Raw genomic sequence first — 15,742 nt, forward strand, 5'->3', positions numbered from 1 at the left:
TCTAAATGTCTTCAGCATTCCTTTTTCTCATGTCACAGGCACATACATATCTAGGAGAGCTAGTATATCAGCAACAGTCTTCAGGGCACAGAATTTGGAATCAGAATTACTGAATTCACTAGCTCTCTGATGTTAGACAATTTACATAAACTCTTGGGTGCTTCAGGTTCTCCATCTATAAACGTGAAGAGTAACAGTGCCGTTTCCGATGGTTGTTGTAAAATATTAAATGGATTAATATCTGTCTCAAGAACAGTGTCAGATGCATACATAATATTGGCATTATCTGCAGCTTTTTCAAATATCCAATTGCATCATGGAACTAAATTCTTTTGTTTCTTAATAAATGCCAGGAATTTATAAATAACTTCACTCATGCAACAAAAGTTGAAATAAAATGATGAGGTTTTGCTGTCATTTGAGTTTATTAATATTAGTAATTATTTTCCTAGCCCTTTCAGCTTATATGATGCTATGCTGGATTTTGTAAATATTTTTAAAACATAAGATGCAGATTATACGCATGGTCCATTTCACTCAACATGTATAATTTTTAGAAATGAATAAATGGGTCAGGCCGTTAAGTCATGCCACTGAAAAATATGTTATCAGATGGCAAAATGAGACCACTATCAATACATGGCAAGATTATTTGACTAATATTTGTATCTAAATAATAAAAAAATAATAAAGATCATTTTTAATGCTTATTTTTGAGAGAGAGAATGAGTAAGGGAGGGGCAAAGAGAGAAAGGGGGACAGATGATCCAAAATAGGCTCTGCACTGACAGCAGAGAGCCCGATGCACAGCTCGGAACTCACAAACCATAAGACCACAACCTGACCCAAAGTCAGATGCTTCACTGACTGACCACCCAGGGACACCTAATTAAGATAGTTTTGAATGAATAGTGTTTAGTCAATTCAATAAACACTTCAGAGTATTGTACATTGGGACAGATTAGAAATATAAGTAAATATATATAAGTAAAATATATATATAAGTAAATATATATAAGTAAAAATATAAGTAAAATATGTCCCTTTTGGGTGCTTATAGACAAAAGGAGGATAAAAATCAATGTACAAATAAATGTTGCATCAAGCATGGTAATATAAGTGCCCTAAGACAAGGTAAAAACAAAGAACTAAAAGCTTCAATCATCTATTCATTTGATTAATATTTATAAAGCATTCACTATTACTTCTTCTTAAGGTGCTTAGAATATAAAAACTAAACCAAAAATGAAAAAAAAATCCTTGTCTTAATGAAGTTTGTGCTCTTATGGGCATAAAAAAAATTTATATCCTGGCCAAGTAATTGGAAAGGGATTCCTGAAGAAGGTGACATTTGATGGGAGACTGGAACAAGAGAGCAGCCTCTAAAGGACAGCTCCACATTCTACTGTACTGCATTTTTTCAGTACTGACCACAATGGAGGTGACTATTTGGTCATCATCTATGTCTTTGTCTCAACTGTAAGAGATAATAACAGGGCATGTATGGTCTTTGTTTTACTCTAACATTCTATTCTCTACATCCAAAATTATGCCAGGCACACAATGAAATAAGTGCTCAATCTTTTTTCGTCAAATAGGTGTACATATGAGGAAATAAAAGGATAAGCAAATGAATTTAAAAAATAGGGAGGAGAAAAAAAAGGAAAGGAAGGAAGGGAGGAGGGAAGGGAGGAATGGGGAATGAAGGAAAAAAGGGAGAATTATTTTAATAAACTATTGTAATGGGAATGAAGGAAGAGATTCATAAAGAAAAACATGAGCAAGATATAGAGAGGTGTATAGTCGTGCTACAATTGATTGGGTTAAATTAAATTAACAGAAGGGTGAATGTTGGGAGTTAGTTAGATCAGCTTTTCTGTGTAAGGCCTTAAATTCTAGGTGAATGCAGAAGGCAAAGGAAAGTATTTTGAAGAAAAATTACACAATCAATATGAATATTTAATAACTCTATCCTAGAAGAGATGTAGATGGATTGGGATAAGAAAAGATATGAGGCGGAGCCAACTCTAAGAGTATTCCAATAGCTCAGGCTAACATAAAGGTAATAAAAGTTGGATGGTGACAGTAGGGAAAAAAGAACATAGTGACTTTGAAAAAAAGTCATGAAGGAAAATTCTCTTTTTTCTTTTTTTTAATATATGAAATTTATTGTCAAATTGGTTTCCATACAACACCCAGTGCTCATCCCAAAAGATGCCCTCATGAAGGAAAACTCTATAGCACAAAACAAACAAGAAGCAAAAGGGAATGAGAAAGTAAAATTTTGCTTTATAATTTCAAAGCCGATGTCTATTAACAGAAAAAGAAAGAAGAAATAAATCTCCATGGGCAAACAGTGACTTTTGCCTTGGGACTTGAGACTTTGAGGGGCCCAATGGTACCTCAGGCAGAAATAGCTAACAGCAGCTGGAAATATATGGACGATGTCAGCACTACGTGTAGAGATTTGGGAGTCACGGCCCTAGAGGTGCTAACTAAATTCAATTTATAAGAGTGAATGAATACACCAAGGACAGTTAATATAAAGAGCCATCTTCTGAGGGTGCAATCTGGTTGTATACACAAGAAAGCAGGCTAATCACGAAGGCAAAGAATGGAGGGTACGTGCAAGACAGTGCAAAGGAGTTCAAAGAAGCATGTAGAGCGGAAGAAGGGCAGAGAAAGCACCATATAGTACAGAGATTGGGGAGAAGAGAGGTGAAAAATGGTCAGGCAGTTAGATGGTCGTTGCAATGGGGATGAGTAGTTTAATGGAGGGAAACGGGTGAAAGCCGGATTTATAAGGGGGTGCGTGTCAGGGAGAGCACATCTCACCAGTAAAAAGCAGCTGGTTACAAGTAAAGATGGGTGTGTTCCATTGCTTTCAGATATAAAGGTGAGAAAAATGAAAGAAGTCTTTATATACTGAAGGCTGGATAATTTCCTTAGTGGAATAAACAATATTCCACTCATTCAATCATCATTGCTACAACAGATGACAGCTGTGAAATTTCTCGATAAAGAAGCATCTGCCATGAGCACTGTTCCTTCTAAGTTCAAATGTTTTATATACTGAAACATGCACTTATCAATCTTTCATAGAAACACTGTAGATTTCTTTGAAATGTATCTCTCCTCAGAGAGTTGGTTTTCTTTAAGAATTTGAAAGAGAAAGTTTGAAGATTAAATAAAGAATGGAGAGGCTTTCTTGTCCTTGAATTTTCTGTACTTCAATTTTTTGTATTAGCAAAATATCATAACATTTCTTGGGTCTATCTGCCTGAGGATAAGAAGACTTGATAGTTCATTATGGAACAGCAGATAATTAGAGCTGCAAGTGACAAATAATTAAATCTATATTTCTATGGGAGAAAAATGAGATTCAAAAAAGTTTTGAGGGACCGAGATTTACATAGCTGGTGGGACATAGCAAAGACTTGAACCTTTTCGTCTTTTCCAGTAAAGCTTTCACACTAGTTGTGCCAATGAGTCTAAGTTAAAATATTCCTCTCTTGTGTTGCACGTCGTTGAAGTTCTCCATCAGCGCTTTCACACAGCACAACGGCTTGGGCAGGGCTCTGGGAAAGGAAAGAGGAGTCAGGAGGGACTTGAGGATCTGCTGTGGGCCATTCATACCGTTGGATGTTCATCAGTCCCAGTCCAGGCTCCTTCAATCCTCATTAAAGGAAGGGGCGCGGGGCTTCAGGTTCTACATGAAGGTGTGGTGACACTACAGGGATGAGCCAATAAACTGCCTCTAATTCCTAAACTGCATCTAAACAAGTCAGTGCTTGTTTCCACCCAGATTGCAAAGAGTATGCAGATGGAGAAGGCTGAGGGCCATGCATTTACTCTGCATTTTTTTCTCCTCTGAAGTCTCTGGTCTGTGAGCTTCTCTCTCATGTAACAGCAAAGGAGAAGGAATTGGTCCCAGATGCAAAAAGCTGTTCTATTCCCTCAGTTTGGCTACTTTAGAAAAGAAAAAGAGAGAGGGAGAGAATAATTCCGTGACTCATTTTCTTTTCTAACCTCCTTAACTCCAGCCAAAGAGACATATCATGACACTAAACATTTAAACTACCAGCACAACAGTTATTTTACAGTAATGAACAGGCACATGGCAACAAAAATTGTGAAACCACATTTTTTTTCTCAAAGTTCTCCCATATAACTTTCCTACATGTATCATAATTATTCTTTTAATTGCCTCTCTGCTACTCGCAAATGCATTTCTCTTGAAAATCAGCATGAAATATAAGCATAGCTACAATTTATTTAGGGCCTACCATGGAAGCTGGCACTATCCCAGTTACCATACAAACACTTTTACTAAAACTTATAACTATCTTAAGGATTATTAGAAGGCCCATTTTACAGAAGTATTTTGGATGTTGCTGGGCATGTCAACTATGTATTATTTAAACACAATGTTTGTAATGCTTTAACTTACAAGTACTCTTCAAGCATTCTAGAAGCAGTTCTACAACATACTTTTTATACTGTACAGGAGTACCAGCTGGAAAAGAGTATTCAGATGTGGGGAGGATGGGGGAGCTAGCTAGGATAATAAAACTAATGCCTTATAAGGAAGGAATGTGAAATACAAAATCACACATTTCACACATAGAAGGACAAATGGAAAAAGTACCTTTTGACCATTAAATACCTCAAAGCTGAATAAACTGTGTTTATTAATAACTGAATAATAACTTAATAATAATAATAATTCAGTAATAACTGAATAAACTTTGTATCAAGTTACTGAAATATTGAGATACTAATACTAGCTACTGAGTTTTTCTTCCACTCTTTTATTCAACAAATATTTATAAAATACCAACAGTGGCCAAGCACATGGCAATGTTACTGGATCAGCCTCGAAGGAACACAAAGGTGCATAAAACAGATGTTCTACACTCAGAAATTTTAGTCCAGCAGGGAAGGAAGATATGGAATCCAAATACGTATTTTAGAAGATCTTGGGTGTTGAGAAGATTAAAGCCAAGGCTTATCTTAACAAGTCTCTTTGGGTTAGGAAATTTCCTCTACATACTTCCCAAATAATATTTGAGAGGATGGCATTTAGCAGTTTCACATCAGAATAGTGAGCTGCCAACAGGAAATTTAGAAAGACATATGGAATGGTATTCAACAGAGCTGAGTTTAGGTGAGGTACTGGAGTCATGAGAAGTGAAAGCTCAGGTCTGGGCTGAGGAGAGAGGGCTGGGTGTAGTGGAGGTGAGGGTGCTAATACAGCCAGTCACCCTGAAGGCTCAAAACACTGAAAGGGGACTGAGGTACACAATTAAAGGGAATAAAGAAAGGGAGCACCAAACAACATTTACAAATAATTCACACACTGGTTTAGGGTTGGGTCTGTTTTTTTTTTTTTTTTCCCCTTTCTTTCTCTCATTTGCCATACCCTTTGTGTGATTACATTAATAATTTTAAGGCAAAGTAATGACAACACAACTGAACCTTTCATGAAGTAGAAAAGGTAGCTTGAGAGCCATAAACATTTAGAGGAAAATAAATAATACATTTATTTCATAAATAAGAATGCGTAAACCAAACTAATTAGAGCAAGGAGAAAAAAGCTTTCCTCTTTAATCTGGTTGTCATTAATACAGCAGGTATTATTTTTGCACTCCTGTAGAGCTAATTACAAATCAATTTTATATAATTAGATATTAATACTGTTATGTTTTCTAATAACTCTTCCTTTAACAGTGTCATAACAATACAGATTCTTAATAGTTTTCATGATAATAAATAATCGTAACTTTTATTTCAATAATCACTGACTATTTGTTCTAAACTAAATATTTCTAGGTTTATTTCAGATTTAACACATCTTGGGATATTAAAGAGTACCTAAATTAGTTATTCAAAGTCAATTTAATTTAGTTTTCAAATTTAAAATCAATGAAATAACATTATTTTCCCCTTATATAATACCAACTAATGTTGTGTACTTTCAAGTGGAAGCTTTTGTTCACTGTCTGTAATTTTATTTGATCTCTGATTTTATTCATTTTGTCCAAGGATGGATCCTTGTTTGATTTCTCTGAGACCTTTCAGAGCTAAAAACAGAAGAAAAGATGCTGGAAGGCTTCCTCCCTATATCTGCCTATACTATCAAATATTTTCTTTCAGAATATACAGTTTTATCACAATCAGATTAAAACCAAAGCACACATGCTCCAATAAATAGAAAAGGAAGCTGAAAAACATGAATGGATCCTATTTTAAAGACTTAATTGTATTAGATAAACTATAATGTCAAAAGGTAATTTTCTCCTGTTACCATATCCTATTTTTAAAATATTTTGTTCCAAAGCACTTTTATAGCCTAAAATTATGACATGGTGGGCCATTATTATTTCAGAGAAACTACAAAAGATTTTAGAAGTTCTTTATTCTGAGGAGGATAACATTTTACAGCTGAAAAGCTTAATTCTGTTCTAAAACACAGTATATAAAATGATTTTAAGAGTGTGGTGAATGAATATATCAATTTGAGTATGACAAATATTGTGCATTATATTTTTGAAAGTCAGAATATAGCATAACATATATCAACCAAATTATTACATCATTTTAGGAAATATGTAAAGCAATGCAAATATTAAGATTTTGTGGAAGATTCTTGGTTGTATATCTTTAACCTATGTCTATTTTTTGCAATTATATACACAAAATGTGTTTAAGGCCCATGAGTGTTTTCCTCTTTGGCTGAATTTCACAATTCAAGAGTTTTCATGGACCTACTATCTCAAACAGGGACTATATACACACATATATATGTATTCTTGATAATCAAATTAGTCATATGTAGGTATCTTGAAAGATAAACGTTCAGTACTAAGAGTATTTCTGGATTAATAAATACAAAGAAACTAAATATTCTCTTTGGGAAGTTGATAAGAAGGATCTCCTATATCAATAAAATTACACAGAATTCTCTTTTACTTCTTTCATAAATTTTAGGCAAGTTCAGTTTACTTTGACAAATTTAGCCTGCTGGCTAATTAGACCAATGCTATAATTACCTGATATAAAGATTTACAACTAAATAAGGCCCATGTGCCCAGATTCAGTATTTAGTTTGTGAACACCATAAACAGGGGAAAAGATTAAGAACTGAAATTTAAGTTCTAACTCAAACTCTGTATTGAACACTCAAAGCATCTGAGCCAAAGGGCCTGAAGGACAGGATAACAGTTGTGAAAAAAATAAAACATTCCATTATTCATGGCAAGTCAAATTCTTTTCACTGTCTGGTTCCTGCATGCTCTAAGTTAATGTGAGTTTACATCTCTGCTATTACATGGTATTGTCAGGTTGAGTATCTGTTATGTTTGGAAGCCTATGTATAACTGTGGCTATTTAGTATATTTAGCTGACACTACACCAAGCACAATTTAGCCCAGTGAATACAAAAGTGGTGTTCTATATTGAGGAGCTAAGAGCAATTAGATTCCTTGGACTCAATTCTTAAAGAACCCCTATATAGCAATCTTTGTACATCGCCTGGTGGGAGCAACATTCACAATTAAGCACCTAATAAATGACTGCAATGAGGATAAGCCTTAACGTATTATACAGGCCACACTGATGTGTATAATCATTCCCAAAGGAACTGGTCACATTAGGCAAGACACAAAGGAAAAAGAACTATGACAGTGCTACTATTATCTATAAAGTACTATCAAAGTACTTGAAATTCTTCTACTCCCATTGGAAATTAATAAAATAATCTAATATACAAAAGTATTTAAACTGTCTGAAACACATGTTTACAAAGTACATGTTCTTTTTTAACAGTTAAATCAGAAATAAGAATTAAGGCAGATGCTACTCTCAAGCATATTTAATAATGTAAATGTTTCTATTATCTATAAGCTTTCTGCTACCCACAGGAAAAATTTCAAAGTCTACTTGTCTGGTATTTAAGAATCTTAATAATTGGGTCCCAACCAATTATATGGTAGTATACACCACTACTCATATAAGGTTTCTGCAATATCTAGGTTAGTCTACTAATTTATTCAGTGTCCCCCCAAAATACTTTACACATTGTAAACTCATACTTTCATTCATGTCTTTCCCTCTGCACCTCTTGGCACATGTTCAAATCTTACAATCCATAAAAGCACTAGCGAAACAATTCTAACTTCCCCATTATAATCTTTATCTACTACAACTAAATATTATCTCTTCCTAACTAAATTCATATTCACTGACTCAATGACTCAAATAACATTTATATAATTAATATTATATCAGTTTATTTTTTAAATTTTTTTAACATTTATTTTATTTTTGAGACAGAGAGAGAGAGCATGAACCAGGGAGGGTAAGAGAAAGAGGGAGCCACAGAATCTGAAACAGGCTCCAGGCTTTGAGCTGTCAACACAGAGCCCGATGCGGGGCTCGAACCCATGGACTGCGAGATCATGACCTGAGCCGAAGTCGGACGCTTAACCGACTGAGCCACCCAGGTGCCCCTATATCAGTTTTTTTTTTTTTTTTTTTTTTTAAATTTTTTTTTTCAATGTTTATTTATTTTTGGGACAGAGAGAGACAGAGCATGAACGGGGGAGGGGCAGAGAGAGAGGGAGACACAGAATCGGAAACAGGCTCCAGGCTCCGAGCCATCAGCCCAGAGCCTGACGCGGGGCTCGAACTCACGGACCGCGAGATCGTGACCTGGCTGAAGTCGGACGCTTAACCGACTGCGCCACCCAGGCGCCCCCCTATATCAGTTTTTTATGTGTCTATTTATCTACCATCCTCTATCTCTCTCTATATCTACATTATATCACATTTATGCCATAGCATACAGGAAAGTGCCTTGTCCATTCTGATGCTCCATAAGCAACTGTTTAAAAAAATGAACTGATGTGGCATGCTGAAAAGTCCAACGCTAACAATAATGATAACAACAATAATAATGATAAACAGGAAATACAAACCCTAGTCAGGTCCATTTCATATAGATTTATGCCATATATGAACTTAGGTAATTTGTCTGTTCACATACAGATGTAAAAAACTCAACAGGTTTCCAATACACAGCAAATGCAAGAGGCTAGAATTAAAATTATCCCAAATTGCTATTATATAAATAAAAGAGCACAGTTCAAAAGAACGGAAGTAGATATAACTGTCAAGTTGATATTAAGGTAGAGTAGTATATTCATGCATTATATATCTATTGGCCATGTGAGGTTAAATGGAGATATTTGTTTTTTATCAATTTGGAAGATATCTTTATATTTAAAATAGTCCTCATAAAAAGAAAAGGGTAAAAAACTACAAAATGAAGTCACATTGTTATTTTTGTTAAAAAATTTTCAAAACATACTTAAAATTCCTAAAGCAGATGTGCTAAAAAAGCACATTTTAAAATATCATTTTATTAATGTGCTTTCTAACTACTCACATACAAGTTTAGTGGAAAGTACTACTATTCTTTCTTTTTTACCTGATCCTTTTACCAGAATCTATTTCCTTATACTTTTTATTTTTTATTTTTTGAGAGACAGCGAGCACAAGTGGGGAAGAGGGGCAGAGAGAGAGAGAGAGAGAGAGAAAGAGAGAGAGAGAGAGAGAGAGAGAGAGAGAGAGAGAATCTTAAGTAGGTTTCACGCTCAGCACAGAGCCCAACATGGACGTTGGAGCCCAACATGGGGCTTGGTCCCATGACCCTGGGATCATGACCTGAGCCGAAATCAAGAGTTGGACACAACTGACTGAGACATTATTTCCTTATACTTTTAAAGATACTTTCATAATTCCTTTGTTTTTTATTGTTATCACTCTACCTATTTTATTTCTGTCCTAAGCATGTTTCATATTTAGACTTTTTCATATTTACTTAATTATCATTTCTTAATATCCATTCACCTAATTTCATTGTGATCTAATCATTGTCTATCTCATCACCACACATTTTTGTCTTCTCACCTTGTGTATGTTGTGCCACCTGCAAAAACATTCAAAATCATCTACCCCAATTGGACCACTTCTTCTCAAAGGAGAAAGCTGAAGTCTAGAAAAATCATTTGATTTTCTCTGAATCAAAGTGTCTGAGAAAATCAACTGATTTTTCCAGACTTCAGTCTTACTTCTCACAGGAATCAGTTTCCCAACACAGCTTAAGTAAGATGGTTGTCGATCATTGATCTTTGGAATGATTTTCAATTTATGCTCCTACATAAGATAATAACTATAATAACAGAATGAAAATGAAATTGATTCAATGCTAGAAAACAGTCAAATATTAACATCCTTGGATACCCATGAGGAAGCTAAAACTTCTAAAACATATGGTATAACCAGGGACCCACGAAATTCTCTTACTCCAAGGCTTAGAGCACTTTTGCAGAAAAAATAAAAATGAACTTTTCACTAAATAATATATGCTAAAATATGTATTTTTTGACATTAAATTTTCAAAGCTTTGAAAAGAATTGTCTTGATTTGCATAATATCCTCGTGTTGCAATTCAACTTCAAACATTAGAGGGAAAAAGAGGCAGAGATTAATATGTTTTTAATACAGATTAAAATGTACTTGTCAAAAAGAGGTCCATAGGAAATGTGTTTTTTCATTAATAATCAATATTTTCAACACTGATATTGGTAATATTTTTTTTAAATGAAGAATATCCAAAATTAGCATTTGACCTTTGAGACTGGGAATTCATCTCTTGCTTTTTTATGTTAATTTCTTTCCCTAAGTAAGAAAATTTATTTAAATTATATAAATAGAGAAATAGGATTATACTCTCAGAAGTCATAATTAAAATATGACCCCAAAAGTATTTTTTAATTTAAGGAAAATCACTATTAACAATGATCAAGCACCATCATCTATTATTCGGATTGTATTTACAATATTTGCCTGAACAAAATATGTTTTAACATCAAAAGATTTATAGCAAATATGTTGGCATGCAAACAGTGTTGGTATTCAAATTCTTAAAACAATTTTTATGTTTCAGTAATTCAGAGAGAGGCTATACGTATACAGCTTAATTATTGTGTTACTTAAACATTAATTACACTCATCATGTAGATTCTCTTGAAATAAAATCACTCTGTAAGTAAAAATTCATCATATCCTAAAATTATGTTGCTGGCGTTTTAAGGATGTACTTTCCAAAAGTAGTGAACAGAACAGGGTGAATAAATCCTTAGGAACTTCTGCTTTCCAGTGTGTTCCCCATAAAAAGTTTATTTTCTTAGAGTGTTCTGTGTTCTATACTCTTCTTAATGCTTAATGACAAGCCATAATATATTAATAGGTTTTCTAAGCCAATACAATTTTTTCAATCAGGCCACAGGTCAGAATTTTCAATTAACTTTACAGTTTAATTCAACAGATTTCAAACATCATTGGTACAAGATCATTTCTGGTGCTCATGAAAAATACAGATCCTTGAGCCTCATCTCAAGGGAATCAGACTTAGCAGGTATGGAGTAACATAGGGGAAGTTCAACTTTTAGCAAGCACACAATGTTACTTATTCCAGGTTGTCTTTGCATCACACATGGAAAAATGCTGCTGTAGTTAATTCTCTGATAACAGCTACCTATGTGAGGACCTTCTTTTATTCACTAAACATTCATATTTTTTCTCTCCTTTGTCTCCTTCTCATCTCCTCTGTTACATCCTTCCCTTTCTCCTCTTCCTTCCAGATGATATTCTCCATTGAATAAATATGGCATGTACTTCATATGAGTTATCTTGTATAGTATCTCATGGATGTTAATGCATGCTGAGAGATACTATGACACATATAATTATTACAGCTGAAGTCTAACTTGATATTCCATTTTATCCATTCATAGCATTTAGTACTTATATGCAAAATAAGGACTATTTGGAGAATAAAAAAGATACAATCTGCATCGTACTGAAAATGAACTAGCACTGAAAAAATCTTAAATGTATATGCTAGTTAGGAGTAGCAAATGAAAGGTCTTGAAATGTGTGGTATTTTTCTCTCACCAGAGTATATTGGTAACAAGCCTGTGGGACCGAGAGAACTGTTCCAATGACATTATCTGAACTAGAAGCCAAATCCCTTACTTTGGATCCAGCTGACAAGGTGATGAATAATATCACCAAAACAGGCACTTCTCCCTTTTGACACCACTAAATGTCAGGTCAGAAACTACCATACTGGAATCCACGGAGCCTGATTTAATTTTATTTGGCTCTATTTTTGCAGGGATAAAAAGGAAATTAGATCCATCTGACCTTGAAATACTCTTATTGAACTAATTTTACAAATATTTTAGAGCTTTCTTAAAAGCACAAAAAAGTTATTGTGACTAGATACTGAAGTCAAGGAAAAGCAAATGGGAAGTAGCATACTTAATAAATGTTTTTGGGGCGCCTGGGTGGCGCAGTCGGCTAAGCGTCTGACTTCAGCCAGGTCACGATTTCGCGGTCCGTGAGTTCGAGCCCCGCGTCAGGCTCTGGGCTGATGGCTCGGAGCCTGGAGCCTGTTTCCGATTCTGTGTCTCCCTCTCTCTCTCTGCCCCTCCCCCGTTCATGCTCTGTCTCTCTCTATCCGAAAAATAAATAAACGTTGAAAAAAAAATTAAAAATAAATAAATAAAAATAAATAAATAAATAAATGTTTTCATAGCTCTCAGTCCACGCAACTGAACTATTAGCTAATGACAAGTTTAACCACTGAGCTATTTCAGTGTTTCCAGTTACAGAGTGGCAGAGTATCTCCTAGAATAAAACAAAAACAAAAACAGAACAAAACAAAAAAACCTCTAGTTGATTTTCTTAATGTTTCACAGATTTCTGAACTTAAGTGAAATCTACATAAACATTTTTAAATGCTGTAATCTGAAAGAACTCTGTCTATGAGATACTGGTAATGGGGATGCTGCTGCCTGTGCATCATTATCACACTGTCTCTATTTTTATTTTGAAATTTATGATCAAGTGACAAACAGAATATATCACTGACCGTCAGGCTAAGGCAAGTTTATAACTATTTCAATGTGATATGAAAGAAACATTTTCAATGTAACCATTATCTCATTGTTTATACCCAAAAGTAAGTTTTATTTGATGTATTTTATAACATGTTTAAGCAAATTCAGCAACTCAAGCTAAAGAGTTTTTCTATTGAGATATCATCTCATACCTGTCAAAATGCTAAAATCAACAACACAAGAAACAAGAGGTGTTGGTGAGCATGTGGAGAAAGGGGAACTCTCTTGCACTGTTGGTGGGAATGCAAACTGGAGCAGTCACCCTGGAAAACAGTATGGAGGTTCCTCAAAAAGTTAAAATAGAACTACCCTATGACCCAGCAAATGCACTACTAGGTATTTACCCAAAGGATACAAAAATATTAATTAGAAGGGGCACATGCATCCCAATGTTCATAGCAGCATTATCTACAATAGCCAAATTATAGGAAGAGACCAAATGTCCATCAACTGATGAATGGATAAAGAAGATGTGGCATGCATATATCTATATCTATATCATCTATATCAATATCTATATCTATAATATACAATATTACTCAGTCATAGTAAAGAATGTAATCTTGCCATTTTCAATGACATGGATGAATCTAGAGGGCACTATGTTAAGCCAAGTAAGTCATATAAAGACAAATGCTATATGATTTCACTCATGTATGGAATTTAAGAAACAAAACAGATGAACATAGGGGAAAAAAGAAAGAGGCAAACCAAGAAATAGATTCTTTAAGTACAGGGAACAAACTGATGGTTACCAGAGGGGAGTTGGGTGGGGGATGGGTTAAATAGGTGATGGGTACTAAGGAGGGCACTTGTGATGAGCACTGGCTGTTGTATGTAAGTGTTGAATCACTAAATTAAACACCTGAAATGGTGTTTTATTCTAAAAAAAGGTCAAAAAGGCTAACTTGTGTTATATCATTGATGTTAGAATAGAACTCTGTATAAACCTTTCTTGATGTTTCCTGTCAATAAATATCAAAGCATTAAAAATAAGCATACATTTAACATCGTTTTAAAAGTTTATTCTGAGTAATTACAAAGACAACTGCATAATGATATAGATGGTCACCATATTATGCAATGAATTAAATATATTATAAAAGTGCAATAACAGAGACTACTTTAAAACTATTATATATTCCAGGGGCGCCTGGGTGGCACAGTCGGTTAAGCGTCCGACTTCAGCCAGGTCACGATCTCGCGGACCGTGAGTTCGAGCCCCGCGTCAGGCTCTGGGCTGATGGCTCAGAGCCTGGAGCCTGTTTCCGATTCTGTGTCTCCCTCTCTCTCTGCCCCTCCCCCGTTCATGCTCTGTCTCTCTCTGTCCCAAAAATAAATAAACGTTGAAAAAAAAAACTATTATATATTCCAAACAGGAAATATTATGTAGATAACTCTGACTTACAGATGTGAAGATTGGTCAAAATGTACTATTATAAAATTTCTGATTATAATTTTTATATTCTTATTTTGTATTATATGGCCATATTTAAAAAATACACATAACAGATTTACATGCACATGTTTGTACAGTTAGAAAGGAAGACAGCTAGATATTTAAAATTTTCAAGATATATTCTAATGTAGTAACAGTTATTGTCTCTGGGAAATGGAATTGTAAGTACTTTTCCTTTTTTACTTCAGGCTGCTTGTTGATTTATATCTCTACAATAAACATGAGTATTTTGTAAGTAAACAATAATGAGAGTATTGTGTAAATGTTAGAATAACAAATCTCTAGACTATAATAATTGCAATTAAAATAAAAATTTTAAATATTTTAGCAACATAAACAATTCTGTTTGGCAATATGTGAATACACAAAATTGTATATCTGCTAAGATTCCAACTTTGTGTTATAAAAGTTATCTGGAATGGAACATAGAACACTGATGCCAAAAGTACTAGATTCTAGAATTATGAGGGTTTTTTTTAACATTTTAAATGTTAATACTATTATAAAGTTGTTTGAAAAAAAAAGTATGAGCTCAGGTGTGTACATCCAAAATCATAATCTATAAATATGAAAAGCCTGTCCTGGAGTTCACACATTCAGTAGGTATTTATTTCTGAACATCTGGTAAATGGGTAAGTGCCTGACTGACTATAAAAGTAGAATGTGGGCTGTGACTACATGAGCCTAACTTTTTAGATTAAAAGTTAACAAGTGTAATCAGCTGGATGTCTTATTTATATTTGCTTATAGACAATGGCATGATGTCTGTATATTTTTAAAAGGAAAAAAGCAAATTCCAGGAATTAAAAAGTAATTCATCTAAACCTTAATACCTTAAATGTATCAATCATAAACATGGAATTTGCAAACACTCTTAGAATCCTAAACCTACATGGGACACCTGGGTGGCTCAGTAGGTTAAGCATCCCACTCTTGACTTCGGCTCAGGTCACGATCTCATAGTTTGTGAGTTCAAGCCCCGTGTTGGGATCCATGCTGACAGTGCAGAGCCTGCTTGGCTCTCTCCCCGACCCGTCTTTCTTCCCCTCCTTGCTTATGCTCTCTTTCTCTCTCAAAATAAATAAATAAACAACAACAACAACAAAAAAAAGAGATAGAGACAAAAGAATTCTACAACTACACAGGAAATATGAGTTTAAGTGTGGAAAATAAACACCATGGCCATCATTCCTTCATTTACAAACGTCTGTGATATACAGGCACTGTGGTAAGATCTGGCACAGAAGTTCCT

At 34.5% G+C, this 15,742-nt stretch overlaps 1 protein-coding gene across 1 annotated transcript in view; it reads right to left on the minus strand.

The window, feature by feature from the left end:
- Nucleotides 1-15,742, minus strand: part of ADGRB3 (adhesion G protein-coupled receptor B3) — a 732,350-nt gene that overhangs the window by 548,695 nt on the left and 167,913 nt on the right. The window lies entirely within an intron of this gene.

Source organism: Lynx rufus, unplaced genomic scaffold, assembly GCF_022079265.1.
Source record: "Lynx rufus isolate CCGP_SWC_20201006 ecotype Redwood Valley unplaced genomic scaffold, mLynRuf1.p SCAF_6, whole genome shotgun sequence".
NCBI lineage: Eukaryota > Metazoa > Chordata > Mammalia > Carnivora > Felidae > Lynx > Lynx rufus.